General features: G+C 46.4%; 1 protein-coding gene across 4 annotated transcripts in view; it reads left to right on the top strand.

Annotated features, from left to right (window-relative positions):
• Positions 1 to 3,647: 3,647 nt before the first annotated feature.
• Positions 3,648 to 26,176, top strand: part of MGAT5 (alpha-1,6-mannosylglycoprotein 6-beta-N-acetylglucosaminyltransferase) — a 364,486-nt gene continuing 341,957 nt past the window's right edge. For 3 of the 4 annotated variants that reach the window (XM_047772068.1, XM_047772067.1, XM_047772073.1), the window contains exon 1: positions 3,656 to 4,032. The gene's annotated coding sequence lies outside the window, so the exon portion shown is untranslated. Of the gene's footprint in view, positions 4,033 to 26,176 lie in introns of all 4 variants that reach the window. The other variant, XM_047772070.1, reaches the window with a different exon arrangement.

The raw sequence follows: 26,176 nt of genomic DNA, 5'->3' as shown, positions 1-26,176 counted from the left end.
CATTAGTCACTGGGTACCACTGCTAGTAATGCTACCCTAAAACTTGATTAACCACTGTTACCATCATAGGTCTTACCTTCCACCAGGATTACACTATGAATAATTCCCAAGCCATTGAAGATAGTTCAGGTCTGGGCAGGAAAAGAAAATTCATTTATTTCTCAGAGAGCTGCTCTACAACTGAATCACATGAGTCTAAGCTTTATACAATTTACATACACAATTGTTCATCTATAGTAACTTAAGTAACCCCTTGCCGAGACCGATCAGCAGGATGGGGCTGAAGAATGGGTACTATGGAACTTAAGGAAAAAAAAGTTAACATAAAACAAGACACAGAGACATTTATTTTAAGTAAAGGTGGGAACCGGGGGACTCAAGGTCTCAGGGACCAAGAGCCCAGCCTCAAGAAACCACACTGCTTTTATTGTCCTCTTGAGGATTGTCAAGCGAAAAGGGGGTTGTAGGTGCAGGATATAGGTTTTTTTTTTTTTATTATTTTAAAAGTCACTTAGCTGGTAAATGGTTAAACTTTTTACTCTAAACTATAGGCATTTAAGAATCATTAGCATTTGAGTTAGCTATCTATGCATAGCATTTCAGAGAATCCTCAAGTCTTTTACCATCACTGTGACTGTTTCTCAAGCAGGAAGACAGAACAAAGTAAGGGAGGACAAGATGGAGTTTTCAGCAAAGAGGCTAAGAAAATATTATAAAAACATGTCTCGCAACAACCCTTTAATTTCTAGTGTATCCTTTAGAGTGGTTTCTGCCCTGGTCTTTATTTCTTCCTGGTTTTCTTGGGGTGGGCAGCAGAGCACAGTAGAAAGAGTCTGGGATCTGGAGTCAGGAAAACTTGGGATTCTATCCCTGACTCTGATTCTACTCAATACTGCCTACTGGTGGGCAGATTACCTAATTTTGCTAAGTCTTGGCTGCTGCTTCTATAAAATGGGTATAGTGAAACCTGCTCCATGAATTGTTATAAAGATTAATATAATTCACATAAAACTTAATAAGTAGTGCTGGGAAACAATGGGCTTTGATTGTGTGGACAGAGTTGTGTTTTCTAAATTTATAACTGAGCTGTTATCTATAGTATGGTACATGGGACAAACATGTGGAAAGAAATGGATCAGATTTAGTAATAGCAACAGACACTGTTGCATTGTAGTGAATTAATCCCAAACATCTTTCTTCTGTGAGCATAACCACATATTTCACAGGAGGTGGAAATGCTAAAAGTGAATCACTGTTCACCAAGTAAGTCTGACCTTGACCATCAGCTGCCAGGGCTTTCACTATTGAAATTCTACTGTGTTATTTTCTTCCTCTCTAACTTTGTAATCAAGTCTCTCTTGAGATGACATGATGAAATATACAACTCCATCCTAGTAAGCGTCTCTGCAAGCAGTGTCCTTTAGCCATTATTATGGTAATTTACAACTTAACTCTGTAAGAAAAACAGTTGAGATAGTATTAATTTCCCTCAAAGGCATTGCAAGTATATTATTCATACAAAGAAACAGAATATATGTAATATAAATATATTTGCATTAGGTAATATATGTGATGTGTGTACCTATGGATATTACATCCTTAAACTTTACTTCTTTTTATATACATATGCTTTTTTTTAAAAAAAAACTCAAATAATAAACATCTGTAATATCCTCTAAAGCAGTGGGTCTGCAGAGTTTAAATGGTTGATGTCTTTCAGAAATCTCTAGGCAACCAGGTGGTACAGTTATTAACCACCCGCAGGAACTTGGCTTCAAAGCGAATCTTTTAGGATCAGGATCTGTACCATCCGAATCCAAAGCACAGAAAGTCCTGGCCACCAGATGTCACCATTCTTCTATTTCCCACCCAGTGCCCAAGGAGGGAGTGAGATGTTATTTTTCTTCCAAAGGACTGAGGGAAATACATGCCTCCCAACATTCCTGGGATTTCACCAAAAGGTCTTATTAAGAAGAATCCTCCTGTCCATGCAGATTTCCTTGTGGCTCTTGATTGTTCCCTGGACGGTTCCTGACAACTCAGAATCTAAGTGGTTGATAATTCGGGGCTCATCTGGTTGGGAACTGTTAGAAACATTTTCTCTGGCTTGAAATGAAAGATAGGACAGACCTAGAGCCTAGTGCTTGCTCAATCAAAGAGAGGCCGAAGGGTGTTTCTATTAAGATCCTGGAGACAGGAGACCTCCTAAACCAGCTGGGTGGCCCTGAGAACTTATGTACAAAGTAAGACACTTCAATTCATTCTTAGGGTCTAAGAATTCCATTATCTTCAGTTTTTAAATGCTTCTGCTAGGGAGGATGGGCAATAAGATAGGGTGATCTAAGTTCAAGAAAGAAGATCAGGCGTTCCCCTTGTGGCTCAGTGGGTTATGAACTGGACTAGTATCCATGAGGATGCAGGTTCCATCCCTGGCCTTGCTCAGTGGGTTAAGGACCTGGCGTTGCTGAGAGCTGTGGTGCAGATTTCAGACATGGCTTGGTTCCTACATTGCTGTGGCTGTGGCATAGGCTGATTCGATGCCAAGCCTGGGAACTTCCATATGCTGCAGGTGTGGCCCTAAAAAGCCAAAAAAAAAAAAAAAAAAAAGCAGACAGAAGCCATTCCCCCCCCCCCGTGTGTGTGTGTGTGTGTGTGTGTGTGTGTGTGTGTATTGGTGGGGGTGGAGAAATTCTGCAGGGAAGGTAAGGGAAAGCTCAACATAAACCTTGGTACAGTAACTTCATGTAATGACTGGTTCCGGGGCTTGGAATTTGATGGGGTTATGAACCTTGCTGTTTCCACCCCTAGGTAATCCACCAGGGCACTTGCCTTCCATTCCATCTACTACTTAACAAGGATCTATAATGCTTAGCCATGTAAATGCACAGCATTCTCTCTCCTGGGGCTTGGTTGGATTTAATATGTCATGTCAGTCAATGTTCTTTGTGGTGCCTTCAGGGCATGTGAGTTGTTTTATTTCTTTTTGAATTTACAACAGCACAGTGTTCAGCTAACCTGACCAGAGTGTTCATAAAATTCATTGGCAGGAGAGGGGAAGAAAAAGAGAAAGAAAATTCATTTATTGAGTGCCTGCTATGTGCCGGACATTACTAAATACTTCACGTGTATTTTTATCTCTTCAAAATAACCTCACAGAGCCTCATTTATTATGTTTGTAGATAAAGATGTTGAATTCAAATGGCTAAGTGGTTTGTTCAAGGTCACAAAAACCAAGTGGCAGGAACTCACACTGCTTCATATAACATACTGTACAAAGATGGAAACGGAGGCTCAGGGCACTGATTCCAGCTGCCAGTACCAGCAGTTAAGGCCATAATCTCCCCTCACTGGGCTTCAAGTGCTGGAAGGTCAGGAGTGCTGAGAGGCCTGGACTACACCTCTCTGGAGGGTGCACTGTCATATCAGTATTTGCACACTGCCCCTATCCTTGCTAGAATGTTATTTGTGATCGCAAGCAAACTATCTCCCTAACTCCCTTCTTCCTTTGGGCTGCGGAATTGAAGGCTTGGTAGAAGTCCTCTCCGACAGAATTGGGAGTTTGCAGACGGCCCCTGAGAGGCTGGGGCGTTCAGAATTGGCTGAGCGCTCCGCGGGGAGGGCGGGGAGTTTGCCGAACGTCCCTGGCCGGAATCCCTGCGTTAGAGAGCTGCGAGCCCAGAACCCGGGAGAAGTTGGAAAGGTCGGTAGGGGAGGGCTGGAAGAAATTGCGATCAGATCCCCGCCCTGGTCGGCTGCGCCCGGGAGGAGAGTCTCTGCAGTGTCCAGGTCGAGTGTGGACGCGCCGCGCGCGGCCCCGCCAGGGCTGAGAGTTTGCAGACCATCCCTGCCGCGGCCCGCTCGGCGGCGGCCCTGCGGCTCCCCCTGCAGCCGCGGCGGCCCCGGGCGCGATCGAGCCCAGTTAGCCGCGCCGCAGGCTCGGGGCGCCGCGACCCCTTGCCCCGCCGCGCCCTGGGCCCCGCGTGGACGGCGGCTGGCGGGCGCTCCCGGCTGCTGCTGCTGCCCAACAAGGAGGTGAGAACCAATGTATCGGGGCAACAGCGTCAAAGCTCTCCATCTCCCTGGGGAGATGAACGCAGAGGGGACATCGGAGGGCGAGGGGAGCTGTGCGCAGGGGTGGGGGAGAGTCTGCACTGAGTGCTGCGTGGCCGGGGGGATTCCGGCTGCCGCCCCCCGCCGTCTGCGTGGGTGCCCCAGCTGCTCTGCGGGACCCGGGAGTGCAAACGAGGACGCGACTGGGGGCGCCCACCTGCCCGGAGCAGCCCCTTCCCCGGGGAAGCTGCAGGCGGCCCCCATGGCTCTGAGAAGGGGGAGATTGTGGGCTTTTCAAGGGACTGTCCGGAGGAGGCTTTGGTTGCGCGGGCTGGAGGCAAGCGGCCAAGGATGGCAGGTGGGCGCTCGGACCGGGGAGGAGCCTGGTGGGGTTCACGCTGCGGGTGTGTGCTGGACTGGGGTCCCAGGGATTTGGGCGCTCAGGGCAGGCTCAGCCTTGGGCCAGTGGGGAGGAAGAAGAAGGGAGGTTGGCTCCGGGCCCTAGGGGGAGAGGGATGCGGCAGGCAGGATCTCTGGTCCAGGAAACCTGGGAGCGTGGGGGTGTCCCCCACCTTTGGAGGATCTCCACGGGCCCACCACCCCGCGGGCGTGATCTGCGAGGCTGCCTGGCCGGAGAGGCTGAGGGGAACGCGGAGCGCACACCCGCGCACACAATCCCCGAGAGCATGCTCAGTGTGGCCCTGGGAACTTCCTGCCGAGTAGCGAGCCGCTCCGGCCCCCTCCCGGCCCCCTCCCGGCCCGCTGCTGGTAAAGTTGGGGGCGCGGCTCCGGCGTGTCGCCCTTTCGCGCCTCCGACCCCTGCCTCGCCTTTACCCGGCTCCTGGCGCTGCTCACGCCGATCACCCCCGCGGCCGAGAACCGGGGCGTGGATGTCACCCCCAGCTTCCTCAGGCCAGGTCCGAGGCCGGTGGCCAGAGGCCTGGCGTTGAAGCTGCTAGAGGCGGGGGGGAGGAGGACCCGTTGGCGATGCGCTTGCGGAGCTCAAGGTCCCGGCGCCGGCACTGGGTGGAAGGGGGTGTGTGAGCCCGGGGACGCTCGCGCACACACTGGCTGTCACACAAAGCCGTGGTTTCGTAGCTGCCGCGCGGAAGAGGGAAGAGGTGGCGCTTGCATTGTCCAGCCAGGTTGGGAGCGCCAGCAGGGTCCTGGGCGCTTGGAGGCTGCAGGAACCTGACGATGCATAGGGTTTTCAGAGACGCCGGAGCGAGGTCTGGAGCCGGGTACTCCTGGCACTGACTGTCAGGCCCGGCCCAAGCCGGACGCCTCTATCTGCACACAGCTCTGGCGGCCCAGTTAGGGAAGGTTGCCTACTTGTGGGGCCGTGAAGTTGGGGAGGGGAAAGCTGAGGTTTGTGGAGGGTTTGCGTGGAATGGCAGCACTACACCAGTAAACAACTCGGATTCAAGTGTTAGAGGTAGGCTCTCATTCTCAAGAGAGGCAAGTGGTAAGCTAGTGCGCCCCCAGTACGCCCCCATTCATTATCAGGACCTGAGCCACTTGGTATGTTTTTTCTCTGATAGACCACTCCCAACCTTCCCACCTTTCCCACCCCCACCCTTGCCCAGGTTAGCCACCCATGTTCTGAGCCTTGACTCAGGATCAGCACTTAATTGTTTTTGATTGGAGAAAAATGGCAAAACAGTTTTTCAAGCTGGTCAGACCATCCCAGATCTGTCTTAATAAAGGAATTTTTTTCTCCTCCTGCAAATTCTTTTTGTTGGTATTGTTCAGGCCTAAGATAGGCACTCTCAGGATTAGGATTGGCTCTATTAGGATTAGAGCAAAGCTCCCCTTTCTAGAGGGCTTTTTGGTTTTCTCCAGTTATCAACTTGATGTTTGTGTAGTGAACTTGAAATGGAAAGGCCCTGGAGACAATGAGGTGGGAGGGGAAGAAGGTGGTGACCCTTCTACCTCTTGTAGGACTAGAGGAAGAGGAGAAGGACACTGCTGTGTCTGGACACAGGTTTGAGATTTTCATCTCCTTTGTTCCAGCCCGCCTACCTGGGTTTGGGACACTTGTGACTAGGGTCACTGGGAGAAAGGAGTCTGTAGTCCTGGTTTGGGGCTTTGCAGGGTTTGCACCTACCCCATGCAGCTGTCAGTTGGTATTAAGGCAACTGTAGTGGCAGGAGGGTTGGGGGGCTCTGTTCAGATCTGCCAGTGACATCTGTGTATTCCAGCTGTGGCTGCCAAGCAGCTCATGGGCCTTTGAATCTCCTCAGCAGTGTGCATTTCCAGTTCTTTGTGTTTAGAAGTGTGAATACAGTACTCATATATATTCACACATTTGTCTATACGTTTTTATAAAGAAGCCCGTGCATATGTATGTGCATCTGCAGTGTTCCTTTGGTAGCATCTTGGAGCTGGAAGGGACCTCACGAGATCATAGGAATTCAAATTTGCTCCCGTCCCATTCAGTTTTCTCGATTTAAAAATAACCAACCACCAGCCTTCTGCCCAGCTGGCTACCCAAAGCATTGCCATGCCAGAGTCCCTTTGTGATCTCAGCTGAGGGTACCCCTTTTGGTTCTTTCGCTAAGACGTGGGGTTCCTCATCATAGGTTCCAGATGTCACTCTGACATTTGACATGACTTTTCCTAATGCTTCACGTGGCTGGGGAATCTAAGTCACTGCAGAGTCACCCTCAGGATGATTTTGGCAGGGCATAGGCAGTGACCCATGTCCCTGGCAGAGATGTCTGGAAAACTGCCAGGAGCAGTCATCAGTGAGACTTGGGTTGGAAAGTTCCTGTCCTTTTGCACTCTTGGTCCTCCAGGCAGGTAGTTGCTCTGCTCCTTCCTAAAAGTCTTAAAGAGCAACAGGAGCTCATTTTATTCCCTCCTCCTTAACTATCTTGGTCTCCTGGCTGTAGGAAGGTAGGGTGGTGGTTGGTTGGGGGTGTTATTCTCCCTTGATGTTATCACAGTAGGTTTTGGGAAAGCCTGTGCTGTCAGGAGCATTTTCCCTGGGGACTTGTTATAGTGAAATGTCAGTTTGGGAAAGGGTCTTGGTGTCAGGTGAACTGTTAACAGATGGTTTTGGCTAAAGGAAGTGTGTGCGTTTCACAATCTAGGTTTTTTAAAAAAAGAGAGAGCAGGGCGGGGGGCGGGTAGTAACTTTATATTTGGGGGAGGGTGCCAGGTGGGTGACTGTTGAGAAGTTTGAGTCAGAAATAAATTTGGGGAGTTCTCTGGCGGCTCAGAGGTTTAAGGATCCAGCATTGTCACAGCTGTGGCTTGGGTTTGATCCCTGGCCCAGGAACTTCTGAAGGCCATGGGTGTAGCAAGAAAGAAAGAAAGAGAGAAAGAAAGAAATTTGGTACACGCCAATACACCTTTTACTAGGCTGCCTTTAAAGATCATAATTGCTTCTTAATAGCCAGAAGATGGTAATACTTTTCAATTTCTGTTCAGAATTGAGTAAAGATCTCCCCAACGTCGTCTTCTTAAAGTCTCTAATCAAAGCTATGTCCCCATACTATCTTGCATCCTTGCTCTACATGAAAAGTCCGAGCATAGTAGTGACCTCAGTGCCAGCTGCGAGTTCTCACTGAGAGTTTATCAGGCAGCCACCTTGAGCCACGCGTGGTAGGTGCTAGTACTGTTATGAAGATGTCCTCCTTCAAAACTACCTTCTTACTTTTAATTCATCTGACCTTCTCTTTCAGTGTGTTAATGCAAACTAATATCTCTTGGAAAGCTGCCAAGATGGGTCCCAGGAGCCTTAGTAAATTAACCATGTTTTCAGCTAGAAGAGTTGGGACTTGATCTCTGTTTGCCCACTTGGACTGTTGCATTTATTTGTTTGTTTTTTTCATTGCCACAATGAAGTGTCTCCATCCCCAACTTTGTCATATCCGGAAGGCAGTATTTATGCATGAGAAGGGTTGGAGGAATTGCTGTGTTTCTTCAAAATCTCCCAATAGCTCTCTTGTCTGAATACCTAACCTCTGCAAAGGGAACAGGCATCTTCCTGTCAGGGCCCTTTATCCACCCTCAAAAATCTGGACAGGCAAGGGGAATAAGCTATTGTGATAGGGTTTGGTGGGGGAGGGTTCTCCCTGAAAACTGGCACCCCCCCCACTGCCATGCTTGTGTGTCTGTGTGCCTGCTGGACCTTGGCCCCAGCTGGGGTGGTTACCTAGGATGGCTAAGAAGTATTTCTCCACCCTTTTGCCCCTGAACTCAAGACCTTGCTATATCCAAGTGTTTTGTTACCTGTAAGAGTACCGGTGTTTGCAACTGATTTACTTTTTTTGAAAAGTCAGCCCTTCAAGGTTATCCTTAGAAGAATAACAGCCTCACTGATTTGCATCCCTCCTTGATTTGAGGAGCCGGCCCTTGAGGCAATGGGTACCAGATACTGCCCACGCGTCCTGCCCAAGCTCCTCCCACCAACTCTGACCAAAGCTCTGCTCCTTAGTGCTGTCATTCTGAGCACAGTCTGCTTCGAAGTTCTGGTGTGCTGGTAAGATGTGTTTTATAATATCCCACACTGAACAGTCTTCCGCTACAGTAGTTTTGGATCTCTTTCATGGCTCCGTCCACCCATGGGAGTCTGTTGTGTTGGTGATCAGCAAAGATTGCATGTCTTGGTGGAGAAATGTCGCGAACAGGTGGGCGAGAAACTCCAAGTGATGGTGATGAAAAATGTGTCTTCTGTAGTGGCCTGATTGCAAAGGCTTCTTTTGTATCTCATTTACTCCTCATTGCAATACTGATGTGGATACTATTGTTAGTCCCAGTTTATACATGGGGGAGACAGGCATTGGGAGGTTATGAAAGCTGGCCAAGGTCACACACAGCTATTGAGTAGCAGGGTGAGTAAGTGCAGAGCCCAGGGTAGCTGGACTGGGCTTAGTGGTTTAGGATAGCAAGCTCACCCTGTACTAGCCAGCACTTTCTCTCAACCAAAACCAGAAGGGGTCTTAGACACTCGGGGGTGGAAGGGACCTCAGGGAGATTCCCCCCCTCAACCCCTCCAAATCCCTTCTCTTCCTAGCTGAGGTCCTGGAGGTGCAGCAAGGTAGGAGGGCTTGCTCCAAGTCTTCTGGGCAAATCCCAGAGCAAAGCTGGGCCTGGACTCTGACCCTTGATCCCACAGGAACAATGATAACAACTGATAACTGATGTGTGCCTGCTTTGTTTATAGAAATGACCCAGGAAGAGAATGTGACAGTCATTTGACTTCTGTCCCTCCTGCTCCCAGAGCCCTGCTCACAGCCAGTCTCCCCCTGGAAATCTGGTGGGGGGCACGTGGATGTGCCCAGGTCCCTTCCTCCTCCCCAGATGGAAGAATCTGAGCAACTTATGTGCCTTTAAGTGAAGGGTTCCCTTGCTTATGTCATCTTCTAAGTTTGACATTTTAGGAATATAGTCTGGGATGGATTTTACATTTCACTCTTTTTTTTCTTTTTCTTTCTATGGCCACACCCACTGCATATGGAAGTTCCCAGGCTACGGGTCGAACTGGAGGTATAGCTGCCCACCTACTGGGATCTGAACTGCATCTGTGCCCTGCACAGCAGCTTGCAGCAACACCAGATCCTTAACCCACTGAGTAAGGCCAGGGATAGAACCTGAATCATCACGGACACTATGTTGAGTTCTTAACCTGCTGAACCACAAAAGGAACTCCACATTTCACTCTTAAATATTCATTCTCTCACTCCCTGTTTGTTTTTCTCTGTGTCTGTGTCTGTGTCTGTGTCTTAGTGCTCCTGGTCCCTCTCAGCACTGATTTCCACCCTTTAGGAGCATGGAGTGGCTGAGGGCTGACCTGGCAGAGGTATCAGGGCTGTCCCTCAACATTTGCAATGAATGGCCTGGGAAGACATCCCCACAGTGTCTCTTGGAAAGTAAAAGGGGATTGGATGAGCTCCAAAGTTCTGTTCATTCCTAAAGTTGTCCCTCGAAAGAGAGCTGAGGTCCTGCAAAATATTCCTCTGGCCACTGGGATCATCGTACTTTAAAGAATCTCTGCATCTGCAGTCCCAAGGAACACCCTTGCCTTTTGGTGGATTCCTTACCTAGGACCAGCCTTGCCTCAGGCACATTATCATTCTCACCTGTTCCTGATTCTGAGCTTCCAGTTAATTAATAGTTCCTCCCTGCCCAAGATGTTTAGTCTTGGCCTGATCAGGGCTCACACAGAAGAATTCAGTTCAGTTGTGAAGCAATATGCAAATTAAGAATACATTAATTTAGTCCATTTGACCGATGTGAGCTTTAGTTCTTATGTTGGAAAGTAAGAGGGGATTGAATGAGCTCCAAAGTTCTGTTCAGTCTTAAAGATGTATAATTCTACACATGTGGCAAAGGAGGTGAAGGCTAAAGAAATAAAATTCCCAGAGTTCCTGCCATGGTTCAACGGAAACGAATCTGACAGTAACCATGAGGTTGTGGGTTCGGTCCCTTGCCTCTCTGAGTGGGTTAAGGATCCGGCATTGCCATGAGCTGTGGTGTAGGTTGCAGATTCGGCTCAGATCCTGCATTGCTGGGGCTGTGGTGTAGCCAGCAGTTGTAGCTCTGATTCGACCCCTAGCCTGGAAACTTCCAGGTTCACGGGTGTGGCCCTAAAAAGCAAAAAAAAAAAAAAGTACAGGGGGTTTGCCTTGCAGCTGCTTTTTTTTTTTTGACTTATTTTTGACCATGTTTTTTTTGTTTGTTTTTAAATTTACTAGTGTTCATTCCAATGAGGAGTGTTCTAAACAACCAGTTTTTTTCTCTTACATGTTGGTTTAGGAAAGCACTGTCTATGCCTCTTGCTTAGTGTCGTCTTTCTGTTTTCCTCCGGTACTTTTTTTAGTAATTGTGTTTGATGTACTCCCTTCACCCCCTCTCCTAGAATTTTTCAGAGCCACCAAGGTTAGAGTTAGCCCTAAGTGGGGATCTGGAGAGGAAGGGGCACTTTCCTCCCTCTCCCTCCCCAATAATATGCATCGTATGGCGAGTCCCCAGTCTTACGTGTGACTTTCAAAACATAATTTCAAGCCCCTCTGTCCACTGGGATGGCATATGTTATTTAACAGAGTTCTCAGCTCCAGTAACTAAGAATGGTCTGTTTCCCCTCCTCCCTAAAGTGATGTCTAACTCCTGTGCTTGCTAGATTTTGTTTTTTCTTTTTAGGGCCCCATCTGTGGCTTATGGAAGTTCCCAGGCTAGGGGGCATATTGGAGCTGCACCTGCTGGCCTACGCCACAGCCACAGCCACACCAGGTCTGAGCCATGTCTGCAACATACTCTGCAGCTCATGACACTGCCAAATCTTTAACCCACTGAGCAGGGCCAGTGATCAAACCCACGTCCTCATGGATACTAGTCAGGTTCTTTACTGCTGAACCACAACTGCAACTTCTGTGCTTGCTAGATTTAAAGGCGACGTTATGTAATCTTTGTACAATATTTAATTTTTTTTTTGGTCTTTTTAGGGCTGCACCTGCGGCATATAGAGGTTCCCAGGCTAGGGGTCTAATCGGAGCTACAGCTGCCGACCTACGCCATAGCCACAGCTATGCAGGATCCTAGCCATGTCTGAGACCTACACCACACCTCATAGCAACACCAAATCCTCAACCCATTGAGCAAGGCCAGGGATTGAACCAGTGACCTTATGGTTCCTGGTCGGATTTGTTTCTGCTGCACCATGATGGGAACTCCCTTTGTACAATATTTAGTACAGGCAAATGTAATTCTCTTGGGCAAATGTTACCAACTTTCTTTTATAGGTTCACCATTCTTTATTTCCCATCTTGATGTCCACTGAGCTCCAGAAAAGGAGAGGGTTTTTTTTTTTCCCCCAAGTTGGTTAGAAAATAACATCTAGCCCCCAGGTTTTCTCAGAAAGGAATCTGAAGTTCTGTTACCTTGGACAGGGCCTGGCACCACATCACCATCTGCTGGGCAGCAGGGCATCATGGGTAAGCTCCTGTTCAGGCAGGTGAGGCCTCTCTGCACTTTGTGAGTTGTCTTCATTTTAGTGCTCTGTGATTCTGGTTTCTCATCTGTCAGATGAGGCATCTCAGTGTTTCCTGAATCTTTGGGATTCTGCTAGTCTGCCTCTTTGGCTGAGCCCAGCACACTCAGCTACTGTACTTTGTTTAATCTGTCCCTAAGTATATTCTTAGGTGTGGTTCTAATTTTGAGGTCCTTTTTGGCTGTGCCAGTTTATTTATTTATTTATTTATTGTCTTTTTGCTATTTCTTGGGCCGCTCCCTTGGCATATGGAGGTTCCAAGGCTAGGGGTCGAATCGGAGCTGTAGCCACCAGCCTATGCCAGAGCCACAGCAACGCAGGATCCGAGCCGCGTCTGCAACCTACACCACAGCTCACGGCAACGCCGGAACCTTGACCCACTGAGCAAGGGCAGGGATCGAACCCACAACCTCATGGTTCCTAGTCGGATTCGTTAACCACTGCGCCATGACGGGAACTCCTTGGCTGTGCCAGTTTAGAGTTCTGTTTGTAAACCAATCAGTGGACTTTCTGTACACATTTTTTTTCTCCTTCCCTGTGAGCATTATTTGTGGGCTCATGAAGCCCAGCAAATTGAGACTGTGTGTGAGTGTGTGTGTTGGTTCATGGTACACACCACTAGGGCTTATTACCTTATTGTCATACTATCTATAGAAAGAACTAGAAGTGATCATAGTTAGAGCTGCACATTTCTGGAATAGCCATCAGTTAAATGAAACCTGTAGAAAGTTTCTGTGGAAGGATTTTTTTTTAAATGTGGCTTTTCTCCTAGTACATGCTTGTCAAAATTATAGCCAGAAGATTGCGTGGATAAATAATGATTTTATTATACTTCCCTATAGACTGCCTTAAAGTGTTTCCCATAATAATGAGTTGCTTATTCTGTCCTACTGCCTTTTCTTTAATTGCCCTTGTAATCAGAATCAGATATAGCTTTCCATTTCTGATGCCATGCCTGGTTAGTGTTCTCCAAGTTCCATAGTTTCTTACCAGTTTGGTGGCTTCAAGATAGACTTTTCTATTTCCTCATTGTCAGCCTTTGTATAAAGATGACAAGATTACATCATCTTTATGTTACTGCTGTAACAAATAACCACAGACTTGGTGACTTACAGGAATACAAACTTATTGTCTTATAATGTTAGGTCAGAGGTCCAACACAGGTCTCATTGGCTAAAATCAAGGTGTCCATTCCTTCATGAAGCTCTAGGGGAGAATCCTTTTCCTTGCCTCATTCAGCTTCCAGTGGTCACCACATTCACAGGCTCATGCCCGCTTCCTCCTCTAGTGTCAAAACCAGCAGTGGTGGGCTGACTCCTTGTTCCTCTGCCATCAGGCCAAGACTAGTGTGCCTCCTTGGCTGAGCTGTGGGACCACAGCTGGGGAAGATTCTCTGATTTTCAGGATCTCTGTGATTAGATGGGGCCCACCTAGAAAATCCGGGATAAATTCATCTCAAGATTCTCAACTTCATCACACCTGTCCTATAAGGCAGCAGATTCACAGGTTTCAGGGATTAAGATGTAAACATGCTTGGGGGCCATTTTCCTGCCTGCCACAGTCCTCAAAACTCTTGGGGAAATGGTTTTTTGGAGTTCCTACTGTGGTGCAAGGGAATTGGTGGCATCTTAGGAGTGCTGGGGTTCTATCCTGACCCAGCGTCGCTGAAGCTGCAGCTTAGGTTGCAACTGAGGTTGAATCTGATCCCTGGCCCAGGAACTCTATATGCCTTGGGGTGGCCAAAAGGAAAAAAAAAATGTTTTTTTACTTTTTATATAAAGGAACTGTTGTTTTCTGTTGAGAAACTTTGTCAGGGGAAATTTGCCTCTTTCCTTGTTTCTTATCTTTTTGTATATGTTTTAAGTCAACTATTTGCAAAACATGTAGTATCTAAGCTTTGAGTTCTGAGGTAGCCAGACATTGAACTACATGTTTTTTTTTTTTTTTAATTTTTTTATTTTTTGCTATTTCTTGGTCTGCTTCCGAGGCATATGGAGATTCCCAGGCTAGGGGTCTAATCAGAGCCGTAGCCACCAGTCTACGCCAGAGCCACAGCAACGCGGGATCCGAGCCGCATCTGCAACCTACACCACAGCTCACGGCAACGCCGGATCGTTAACCCACTGAGCAAGGGCAGGGACCGAACCCGCAACCTCATGGTTCCTAGTCAGATTCGTTAACCACTGCGCCATGACGGGAACTCCTACATATGTTTTTTGTTGTGACTTATGTCATTATCAGTAGTCCTACTGTCATGACAGGACTGAGGTGCAAGAAGACTTGCCCAGGGTCATACACCTGGAAGTGGTGGAGCCAGACCACAAAGATCTCATTGATTTCAAAGCCTGTGTTCTTTTCGCTCTGCCTTCCTGCCTTATAAGTGATCATGGAAAATCAAAATGAGAAACGGTAATGGGAAAACTTAAAATAATGTAAAATCTGTTTCTGCCAAGGATGTTACAAATGGTAAATAATGTCTGTGGCAGATTGATTGCACTAATGGCCCCGCTTAATGGCCTCCCTATATCCACACACTTTGCCTTGTAATTTATTAGTCCCCTTGTCTTCCCTACCCAACTACTGGGATTGGCCATGTGACTGCTTTGGCTTAAGGATGTTAGCAGATGCCAATCCTACAGGTTCATGTTTCTGATTGCCATTGCCATTTATCCTGCTGGGCATGCTTGCTCAAGTCCCTGCCACCCCCATGAGAGCACGCCCAGGCTAGTCTGAGGGAGGGACTGAGAGATGCATGGAAATGAGCCAAGTTGTGTCAGGTGAGGCCTTCCTGGACTAGTGAGCCCCACCACTGAACTGCAGGCTGATCAAAGTCTCCTAAGCAGGTCTCGCCAAGGTCAGTTAAGCCTGCTCTACGTTACCAGAACCAGCCAGCTAACCTGTGAAGGAGTCATGGAAGGCATTGATGATTACTGTTTTAAGCCACAGAGTTCTAGCAAAGTTTGTTATGCAGCAATTGCTAACTGATACAAAGCGTGTATCAGATACTTGAATGGCATAAGAAGTAATTTTAGTGTCTTTTTGAACATCATTTAAATTATTTATATTCTCTTTAAAATCTTTAATATAATTAAAATACAAAATATTGTAATATATTTTTAAGATGATGTGTTAGGCTAAAGAACTTGCCCATTATATCAACCCTTCTTTTCTTTTGTTTTCAATAATATGAAAATCCATTACATTCTTAACAGTTTCAGTCAGAAGCAGATTTATTTTTCCTCCTCAAACTCTATCATTTCTAATGTGGTGACTTTTGTTCCTCACCCTACAGTGGGTAATATATATTGACTCGAAACTGACATACACATGTGTGTATAACAGCAAGAAAAATTTCACGAGACAGTGCCTACCCTTCTACCTCTGTTGGCCTCTGATGTTTCTACTCTTTTTCATTTATGTAAAGAAACACTGGTCAGGAGATCCTGTCATGGCACAGTGGAAACGAATCCGACTAGGAACCATGAGGTTGCGGGATTTAATCCCTGGCCTCACTCAAGTGAGTTAAGGATCTGGCATTGCCATGAGCTGTGGTTTAGGCCACAGTCACAGCTTGGATCCTGCATTGCTGTGGCTGTTGTGTAGGCTGGCAGTTGTAGCTCCGATTCGACCCCTTGCCTGGGAACCTCCATATGCCATGGGTGTGTCCCTTATAAAAAGCAAAAAAAAAAAAGAAAAAACTGGTCATGATTCAGCCTACAGCCCATTGTGTAAATAAAGGTTTGTTGGAACCCAGTCACTTCCATTTGGATCCTTTATGGCTGCTGTCGGGTGCCAGTGGCAGAGTGAGCAGTTGTGACAGCGTTTATGTGGCCTGCAAAGCCTAAGGTGTTTACTATCCAGCTTTTGAAGAAAAGGTTTTCTGACCCTTGCACTGACTTGATTTCATAACCCATCAGTGCATTGTGATCCTCTATTTAAAGACATACTTTTCAAGTGGGCTTTAGCTCTCCTATAACTCTTCTGGAAATTACACTAAATGAATCCCACAAGCGTGAATACTAACCCTTCTCCTGTGTTATACTCAAGCTTTCTGGTTTAATTACTCAGGTTCAACAATTAAGTTTTTGCTGTTTAATGTTGCATCTGATTGGCTTATATAGGAAATTTTTCAAGCATTTCTAAAATGTTTTATTATAAGCATCCCCCCCAATTTAAATGAGGCTTTCTTGTGGAAAGTAGCTGGAATTAAAATGGACACAAATTCTATTCAAGCGCTAGTTATTTATTCATTAGATTCCAACAGTGCCTCTTTTTTTTTTGTGTGTGTGATATAATGGAGTCCATTAGTGGAAGAGGTGGAGAGAAATAGTCATCTTGGGGTCTTTTAGAGCACCTTTCTGGCAACTGGTCCATATCGCCACATTTCTGAATTAGGGTTGGTATTATTTCTGAGCATAATAAAATTTAGAGACATTAAATCATGGACTTGGGGAGTTAGAAAGACTTTGGAGAAAAAATTTTTTGTTTTTCCCGCAGACTTAATTGGTCCCTTAAAGGCCAAATTTCTCCGATACCTAAATTTTCCAAGCCTGTCAAGGGAGGACAACATTATTTATACTGTGTGGCTAATGAGATGGATGAGAAGGAGCTGAGGCAGAAAAGGCTCCAAAATGATCTGGATCTGTCTTTCTGGACTCTAAAATGCCAGGCGAAGAATGAGCACTGGCCCATTCATTTATTGGCAGGGGGAACAGAATCAAAATAAATGAGCTTCAACTGCAGCATGGAGAGCTTTGGGCAAACCTGAACAATGTCCCCCCAAGTAAGGTAGGTTCTCTGACAGGAGAATCAGTTCTCCTGAATGGTTCTCTTTAGTTCAGCAGTGTAATGAATAAGGACTCTTCCTGGATGCTAGCAACACAAACTTGCTGGAGCTGCTTCAATCCAAGTGGGGAATTCACAGGAGCAGAGCTGGGAGCCACTGGCAGCCGGGGATGAAAGCTCTGGGACTTCTGGGGCTCCCCTTTGCTTCCTTGCTGCTTCCCTCTGACTGTCTGCTTAATTCCCTTCCTTCTTTGTTCTGCTTTTTGTGGGCAGAACTCTGGATTAAGGGGCTGGTTGCTGGGTAAGCCACCAGCAAGACTCATCTTTCTCTTGTTATGCAAATGAAAGTTTCCTAGGGAGTGTCCCCCGCTTTGTCCAGCTTGAAGTCACCCAGAGGTGGGCAGAGCGTGGGCACTGCAGTGTGGAGTTTCTTAGGGACATTTTAGAAATCTGGGGGGCAGTTTTGGTTACCAGTGATTGAGGGGTGCTACTCCCATTTATTGGATGGGGACCAGGGATGCTGATGTTTCTGATGGGTAAAGAGTCTTATTCTCCCACTGTGAGACTGTGACCAAAGCTGTTGCCCCAGAATCATACCCCTGTCCTTCCCTTGAATAGAAACCAATTCCTCTTATCTAAGTTTCTGGAGGGGGCTGAAAGAGAGTGAGAGAGAGCGAGAAAAAAATTGGTTAGAACCAATAGGCTCAAGGTGATGGAGGATTTGACTTCCAGGAGACCTTAAGTCTCCTGGTGCGCTCATTGTAATACTTTAGCATGCTAAAGGACAGACCCACTGGCGCCATGACAGTTGACAGTTGCCATGACAACAACCTCAAAAACCCATTCTGGGATGGAAAAGGAGCATTGCCTCAGTTCCAGGTCCATACCACACCCCTGTTCTCAGATAAGTCATAAGTATTCCTCTCACTCTTTCCAAATCTTTCCCTTTTACCTGGTTCCTTCTAATATTTGGTGTCTCTGCCCTAATTGGGTTGAGAAGTTGATTTTTGAACTAGGTTCCTGCTTCTTCATTCTTTGGCCATTGAATAAAGTTTGTGCTGTTCTAGTCTCAGCATTAGTTTTATTATTGGCTGTGTGGATCTAATCCAATTGGAAAAAGAACCTCCCCTGGCAGAGATAAGGGGGCTTGGCCCTGGCTGGTACCCCAGGGCAGGCCCTGTTGACCAATTTGGGAACAAGACAATAGTGGATGGCAGAACCTGTTTATTACCTGAAGGTAGAATCCTAACTTACACATAAAGAATATTTTGCAGAGTTCCTGTTATGGCTCAGCAGGTTAAGGACCTGATGTCATCTTTGTGAGGATTTGGGTTCAATCTCTGGCCTGGCATACTGGGTTAAGAATCCGTTGTTGTTGCAAGCTCCAGTGCTGCTGCAAGCTGTGTCTATGCAGCTTGGATCGGTGTTGCCGTGGCTATATAGGTAGGCAGCTGTGGCTCGGATTCGACCCATAGCCTGGGAACTTCCATATGCCGCAGGTGTGGCTGTAAAATGAAAAAAAAATATTTTGCATGTTTCCAATAAACCTTGACTTTTCCAGTCAGTGAAGAAAGATTGTGCTTGGTTTTATTGAGAAAGTTACCAATTTTGGAAAATTCACCCCCCCACACATCCACTGCATTACCACATCACCTGTGTCAGTTCACAGTTGTAGATCACCTGTTTTTTGGTTTTATGTGCAAGTACAGGCATGTAATAACACCATAAGCCTTCTATATTGTCTTGACCAACTAACTGAATTTTGAAATACATGTTCGGTTCATTATAAATTATTTTGCTTTTATTCTCACTTATATTACTCTTAAGGCAATAAATATATGTGTTTGAAATTGTGTTTAGGAAGGTTAGCTAATAATTTATTCCAGGGAGTAGAATGGTGTTAGAAGTTTGCTCTAAACTTTGAGCTTTGGGGCTAATAGGGTTTAGAACTCAACATCAGGGGAAGTGATTTACAAAGTAATCCCCTACCGTCCATGAATCTACTGAATTAAATAAATCTTAACACTAACCATTAAAAACAAGCAAACAAACAAAAACTGTAGGAGTTCCCGTTGTGGCACAGAGGAAACGAGTCCAACTAGGAACCACGAGGTTGCGGGTTCGATCCCTGGCCTCAATCAGTGGGTTAAGGATACGGTGTTGCCTTGAGCTGTGGTGTAGGTCACAGATGCGGCTCAGATGTGGCATTGCTGTGGGTGTGGCGTAGGCCAGTGGCAATAGCCCTGCTTAGACCCCTAGCCTGGGAACCTCCATATGCCACGGGTGCGGCCCTAAAAAAGACAAAAACCAAAAAACTGTAGCCCATGCATTGGGTAGAGCTGACTGAGAAATTAAGTATAGAGATGTTGGCCCCATCCTGCTCCTTCCATGGGTGTGGATCCTCCCCCTTCCCTTGTAGGGTGGCTGGTTCTCCTACTGGGTTCAGGCTCCCCTGTGGGTCTTATTATTCTGAAGAGGCCGTAAGAGTAGGGGATGATCTCAGATTATCGTATGAGTTTCAGGTGAACTACTGCAGACCACTTTGCAGAAATCCAAGGAGACCTGTGGGCTTGCATGGGAAAATATGACACCTTGATATTCACTAACTTCTCACTAAAATTGAGTGATTCCCTAACATCAGGACCTTGGCCACAAATCAGAGTAGTAGAGCATTGTCTGACTTTATCACCAGTGAAAATCTGATAGTTTCCTCTAACATTATGGATGGCTAACAGATAATCTTGAAATGACCTACTCATTTTGACTTAGAAATGATGGTGGTGATTACACGTGCTGCTGGGTATTGTTATTTAATGCAGTAATAAATAAGCACATGTGTTATTATGTCACCATTAATAAGGTTGGGGTAACCCTAGTGAAATATAATTGACTTTCTCTGTAATCCTGTGTATTTTATTTTTATGCATTTAAAACATTTTGGGAAGGGGTACCGCCTCACCCATCTGCCAAGGGGTGGGTGGTACAGAAATTGTGGAGTGGAAATGTGGAGCCTCCTGGACATCACACACCCCACCACTGCCCTCTCTCTTCCATTGACCTCCTCCTGACTCAGCCTTTCCTCAAGACTGCCAGGTATGGGTGTGGAGGGGGTGCGGGCTTATCTCTAGTTGGCTTATTTTCTTCTTAGACCTGCTCTAAGAAGAAATGGCACTTGATTTGCCCTCGGCTCATTCCTTTTTCATGCAAGAGGAGACAAGTTTGTTAGAACGCTCCTCTGGCAAGGATGTATCCATCAGTAAGTGATGCATTAAAAGCCGCACGTGCTGATTATCTGAATCCTTAACAGAAGTGTGATTTCTGGTTTAGTTTTTCAAGTGCAGAAAAAAAAGAAAAACATAGACATTTGGCAGGAAAATTCCCTATAGACAGCCCAGCTTCTGTTTTCCTCTTCGTTTGCTTCAAAGTGATAGAATCACCACACAGCTCTAAGAAGTACCCTATTGCCCAAGAAACAGGTTGTGGAAATGGCTGCCGGTGTATTTTCCTAATTTGTGGGGGAGGGGAAATTTCCCAGAAATTAGGGTTTGGGGTGAAAGTGGACAGGTCCACCAGGGCTTTGTCCTGGTTGTTACCTAGCCACCAGGGAGTCCCATCCTAGTGGGTGCTGTGCCCCAGATATAACTGGGTTCCTGAGGATGGTGTCAGCCTTTATCCTGTTTCTGGAGACTTCTGTTGAGAGGAAATGACTTTGCCACAGAACAGCCTACTGCACTGTTCATTGCTGTCCTCCAGATGTGGAGTCATTGTTTTGTTGCCATGTGCATCTTTTCCCCCAGCAACTTCTAAGTCTATATTTAGAACATGCTGAACAGTTCCTTTTGAAATCTGTAGCAATTGTGCCGGGGAGGGATCGTCACACACCCAATATGAATGCAGTGGGCCACCATATTGAATAATCATGGGAATTATATTTTTCATTCTTTGTTTCAGAAGATACTGTGCTGAAGATTGGAATAGGATAGTTTCAAATTTTGAGGCTTCATTTTTCCTGGATTTAGTTATTGATCAGATTTCTCATGAAGTCAGAGCCACTTCCTTAAAGAAGTAGGAGCCACTCCATTCTAAGATATGGTTATTGCTCATGTCTAAAGACTAAAGAGAACATCTTTGTATTTAACAAGCCTATCAGTGAAGCGATAGCATCTTTGTCTCTCTGTCTCTTGTCTTTCTCTCTTTGTAAAAAGGAACAGCATATTCCATTGCTTCTTGGGCTGATAACTGCTAGTACAGATTCATGTGCAAGATTTTGGGTACCATTTGGCCTAATTTTTTAAATGAGTTGCCTCAGAACCTTGCATCAAGAAACTGTCCTATCATTGGATGGGCAAGGCCAATCTTTTAGGTGAGAGAAAGTAAGAAATACACCAGATTTATTGGCCAAGGGGTGGGGCTTTCACTCCCTTTGAAGGATCTCTTACCCCTCCCCCCTCCCTGATGGGCACCACATTCACTTGGCCTACTTTTCATAGAGGTTTGATTTAGGGTGAATTTTGATCTTCATCTTACCTTTACGGAGAGAGTAAATAAAGTCCAGAAGATCTAGAGTATAGGAGCTTAAATATCCATAAGTGATTTGTCTCCTGGTCAGGGATGGCAGAATTAATTGTATGCTGCTGGACATGGATCTCATTACCATTTTATAGACTTTATCACCATGAAAAATGGAAACTACAGATCTTGTCTTCAAACCGACAGTCTTAAAGGTGAGGACTTCACATACAGAGCAATGCTTTTTCCAGAAAGTGGACCTCTTGAGCATAGCTGGTGTTCAGAGGAATACTGGGCACTCCTGAGAACCAAGCCTTGAGCACACTGTCTAATTTCATGCTTATGACAACCCTCTAAATTAGAACCCCTTACTTTCATTGGACAGATATGAAACCAGTGTATGGGGAAGCTAAATGTCTTGCCTGCAATGACTCACATAACCATAAGGTGATCATATAATTTATTAGCCAAACCTGAACACTTTTGAGACTGAAAGGAGGTGTATTAAATTGATGATAAAACTGGGATAACAGCCATAAATGGGGATGTAGTGTGCCCCTACTAATCGGTGCAGATTGGGATTTTAATTCTGGTCTCTGATTCCTGAGCCTTCCTGCTCTCCATTAGATGCATTAAATTGGGCTGCCATACCTACAAATGAATTGTTAAGGCACATATTGAATAGACTTCTGCAGGTGAGTTCTGCATTAGGTAGGGCACTGAAGAGAAATTCCTCTTAGGCTAGGTAAAATTTCCCCTTGGCAAGAAAAAGTTCTTTCGTATAAAAATGTAGAAAGGATTTTGCTAAGGCAGATGGTTTTTCTCTTCTTAAAAAATGGCTTTTCATCTTTTTTTTTTTTTTGCTTGTTTTAAAGAATGAGTCTGCTGTAGCAGTTCCAAGAAAGGCAAAAGAAGACTCATAAGCTCTCATATCCAGGGAAAACATCTTCATAGCCAGTGGCTATTGCCATAGAGAGTAATATGATGAATTCTTCAATAGTAAGGTGTGTAGATGAAATTTACCACACCTATTGTTAGCACTTTGTCCAAGACTTATTATCAAGGCATATTTTCATGGCATAATCATTACTGTGAAATGTTAAGATAAAATCCCAGCACTTGAGGAGTTCCCTTTGCGGCTTAGCACATTAAGAACCCAACATAGCGACTGTGAGGATGCGGGTTCCATCCCTGGCCTCATTCAGTGGGTTAAGGATCCAGTGTTGCTACAAGCTGTAGCATGGGTCACAGATGCAGCTCCAGTCCTATGTTGCTATGGCTGTGGTGTAGGTCACAGATGCAACTCAGATCCTGCATTGCTGTGGCTGTTGTGTAGGCCGGCAGTTGTGGCTCAGATTCAACCCCTAGCCTGGGAACTTCCATGTGCTGCAGGTGTAGCCCTAAAAAGAAAAGGGAAAAAAAAAAATCTCAGCACTTCAATATATTGGACTCCCAGGATAGGGCACCCTGTCTTGTGACGAGCCTCTGTGCCACTGTGAGCTTCAGATACATGTGTGAACACACAGCAGAAGTACAGACACAAAGGTAGGTGAAGCTCAAGATACTTGTAACTGATAGTACAGCCCAACTGCAGAGAGTAGTACAGAGCATCACAGAGCACTCCAGGATTTATTTTTTCACTGTGTCACATTCTTCTGCTACCTTCCAGGCCAGTGAGCTGTGAAAGCAAAAGTTTCCTAACAGAGCAATTCTGTAAATCCCACGGCCTCTAAAAATGTCCTGCTGGATCACCACTTGTCCCCAGGTCGGCAGTGCCAAAGAATGGTGTGCCATTCCAAGGCCACTGCTGGGAACCAGAGCAATCTGGCGGATGGGTAAGAATTATATGTTTGGCCGGCAGTTTGGAATCTGGCTTTCAAATGAGAACTGTCATTCAACCCCCAGGTTCCTTGAGGATCTGCTTTCTGAACCTAGGAACATGCAAAAAAGACTGACTCCCAGAGGAGGCAAAAAGAAATTTCCTGGTAATGAAAGAGAAGCCTTCTCCCATCATGAGGGACTGGTGGGACCAGGAGAGGACTGGGGGAGCTTAGGAATTGTACCTGCTCCTGTGATTTGTTTGAGTTGCTCTGTGAAGAAGACCAGGATATCTGGTAGTTTTTTTGAAGGTCCAGATTTCCCCCTGGAAATAAGAGGACCACAGGCCACAAGACAGAGAGAAAAAGAAAATGGGCTTGGAGGAGAGGTGTGAGAAGGGAAAGCATGGTGATAAAAGAGGTGTCGAGCTGCACCTCTTCTGCTGTGGATAGAGAGAGCCCTATGGAAGATGCTGAGCATCTTGGAAGAGGGTGGGAAACATCAGCTGGGAATTCAGGGGATCTGGGGGCTAGTGCTTTCCTGCCACCATCTTGCTTTATGAGCCTCTGCAGAAGTAGGCAAGTCCAGTCAGATGTTATGCACATGACTTCAGGCTCTGTGAGTATTTGATGCTGAATCATCTTTGTGGGCCTCACCGGCGTGGCTCAGTGAACACCTCCTGAGCATCTGTATGTTAAGCATAGAGGCACAAAGGTCAACTTAGGCCATCTAGGGCTGGGTGCTCTCATAAGTGCCCCTGTTGCTCCATCAATAGGAGGACAGCTAACTCAGAAAGCATGTGTTATGTGCCAGGCTGGGTTATACTTCCTTCTCATTGATTTACATCCGTTAGCTCTTTTAATACTCCCAATAGTCCTGTGAGGTAGGTATGACTGTTCTGATTTTGAAGGCACAGAGAAATGAAGGAATTTGTCTGAGGTTTCACAGCTAATAAGTCATGGAAATAAGATTCAAACCCAGCAAGAGCTTGGCTCTAGAGCTCACACTGTGCAGCTGCTGTGGTGGGGAGAGGGTGGGAGAGGTGAGGTGGCTGTCCCATGTTCTCATTGTTTCCATTGCTGAACTATCAGCTGCCTGAGGGCAGGAACCATGTTTGTCTTGTTAACTGTTATATTCCTGTTGCCTAGCCCAGTGTAGGCTCTTGAGGCATTTTTGTTGGCTGGCTGGTTGGATAGATGCTTGGATGGATGGGGGGATGGGTGGATGGTTAGATGAATGGATGGTTGGAAGGATGGATGGTTGGATGGATGAGATAGACAAGGTCTGCTGGGAATTTGAAGAAAACAGACCCATAAACACCTAATGTCAGCCAGTGTCAGGCAGGAAAGGTGCTTAGTCTAATCTGGGGCATCAGAGGCGCTTTCTTTGAGGGAGTGATGCCTGAACTGAGCCTCAAGAGATGTGCAGAATTGGGGAGAATCTGGTGGGAAAGGCATGCTGAGCAGAGGAGCGCTGTGAGCTAACTATGGCATTGCTCTAGCAATCAGCTATTCCCAGAGAATAGAGGGTGAGGCAGGGGCAATTGGAAATGGGGCAAGGTTGGGAGAGGGCTTCTTGGGGAAGGCATTTGGGCTTGTTCTTGAAAACAGTGGAGAGGGAGCTCCTGAAAATTTTAAGCAGGGGAGTGACACAGACAGCTTTGGATTTCAGATGAGGTGTTCTGGCAACAGCATAAAGGGTGGAAGGAACAAGGATGAGATTGGGCAGGGGAAAGGCCCCTGCAGGGATCCCAGGAAGAGATCTTGGGATGCTGGAATGGAGCCTGGGAGAGGTGGATTGAGGGGTAGGAGAGGAGAGTCACCTAAATCCAAGCTAAACTTTGGACATATTACATTCAAGGATCCTTGGGCTGCTGCTGTGCCATACAGATCCTCCCCCAGGAATGCTAAGCTAGGCAGAGCTGGGGGGAAAGATGGGGTAATGGGGGGGGGGTTTAGTCATTATCTGAATCAGGTGATGGTTAAAGCCAGGAGAATGGATGATATTGTCCCCCAAACAGTATTACCCGAAAGAGCCAGGCCTCTCTGGCTTTTCCTCTGAGGCTTCTTTTGGGCTCAGTTACCAGGGACTGGCTCTTTGGGGTAACACTGTGAAATGGGGATCAGAATAACGCTTACTTTGGAGGGGTTTTACAAAGAACAACTGAGTAAAAGCATCTCAAGTGCTCATCCATGTGCCAGGCACACTGTAAGGGCTCAAAAATGTTACCACTCTGGTGACAACAATCAGGTCCATAAAACCCTTTCTGGCAGGACCAGGCCTCTCTGGCTGTTCCTCCAAGACTTCTTTTGGGCTCAGCTTCCAAGGACTGGGTTTTCATAAAACCCCTCTGAAGTAAGTTTTATTCTGATCCCCATTTCACAGAGGAGGCAAGCAAGGGACAGAGTGTTAATTCCAGTTACCCAAGGTCACAGGCATGGCAGGACCAGAGCACCCCAGACAGATGAAGCCCTCTGAATTTTTATTGCATTTGTCAAGATGGAAATCTCTGAAGACCTTTGCAGACTCTAACTCAGGGTCTGAGAAGAGAAGGAGGGTGTCAGAGTTGTCTTAAGGGCAAGAGGAGGTTGGGTCAAGGTGGATGTTTGTTTTGAAAGAGCCAACTCAGAAGGAGATTTTGAAGGCAGAGGCAGGAGTGGACCTGGGGTCTTGGGACTGATGTATTAGGTGATGGGTGAGGCACAAAGGAGAGAGAAGTCTCAGAGGAGGAGGTGGGGGAGGAGAAGGAGGAGGAGGTGGCTGGAGGGAAGAGAGCTGGAAGGTCAGAGCTGTTGTCAGAATTGGAGAGGAGGAGTTCCTGTTGTGGAGCAGCAGAAACCAATCCAAATAGGAACCATGAGGTTGCAGGTTTGATCCCTGGCCTCGCTCAGTGGGTTAAGGATCCGGCGTTGCCATGAGTTGTGGGATCTGGTGTTGCTGTGGCTCTGGAGTAGGCCTGCGGCAACAGCTCCACTTAGACCGCTAGCCTGGGAACCTCACGTGCCGCAGGTACGGCAC

This window comes from Phacochoerus africanus, chromosome 3 (assembly GCF_016906955.1).
Source record: "Phacochoerus africanus isolate WHEZ1 chromosome 3, ROS_Pafr_v1, whole genome shotgun sequence".
In the NCBI taxonomy this organism is placed as follows: domain Eukaryota; kingdom Metazoa; phylum Chordata; class Mammalia; order Artiodactyla; family Suidae; genus Phacochoerus; species Phacochoerus africanus.
Note: the sequence above shows the minus strand (reverse complement) of the source record. Positions and strands in the feature narration are given on the sequence as shown.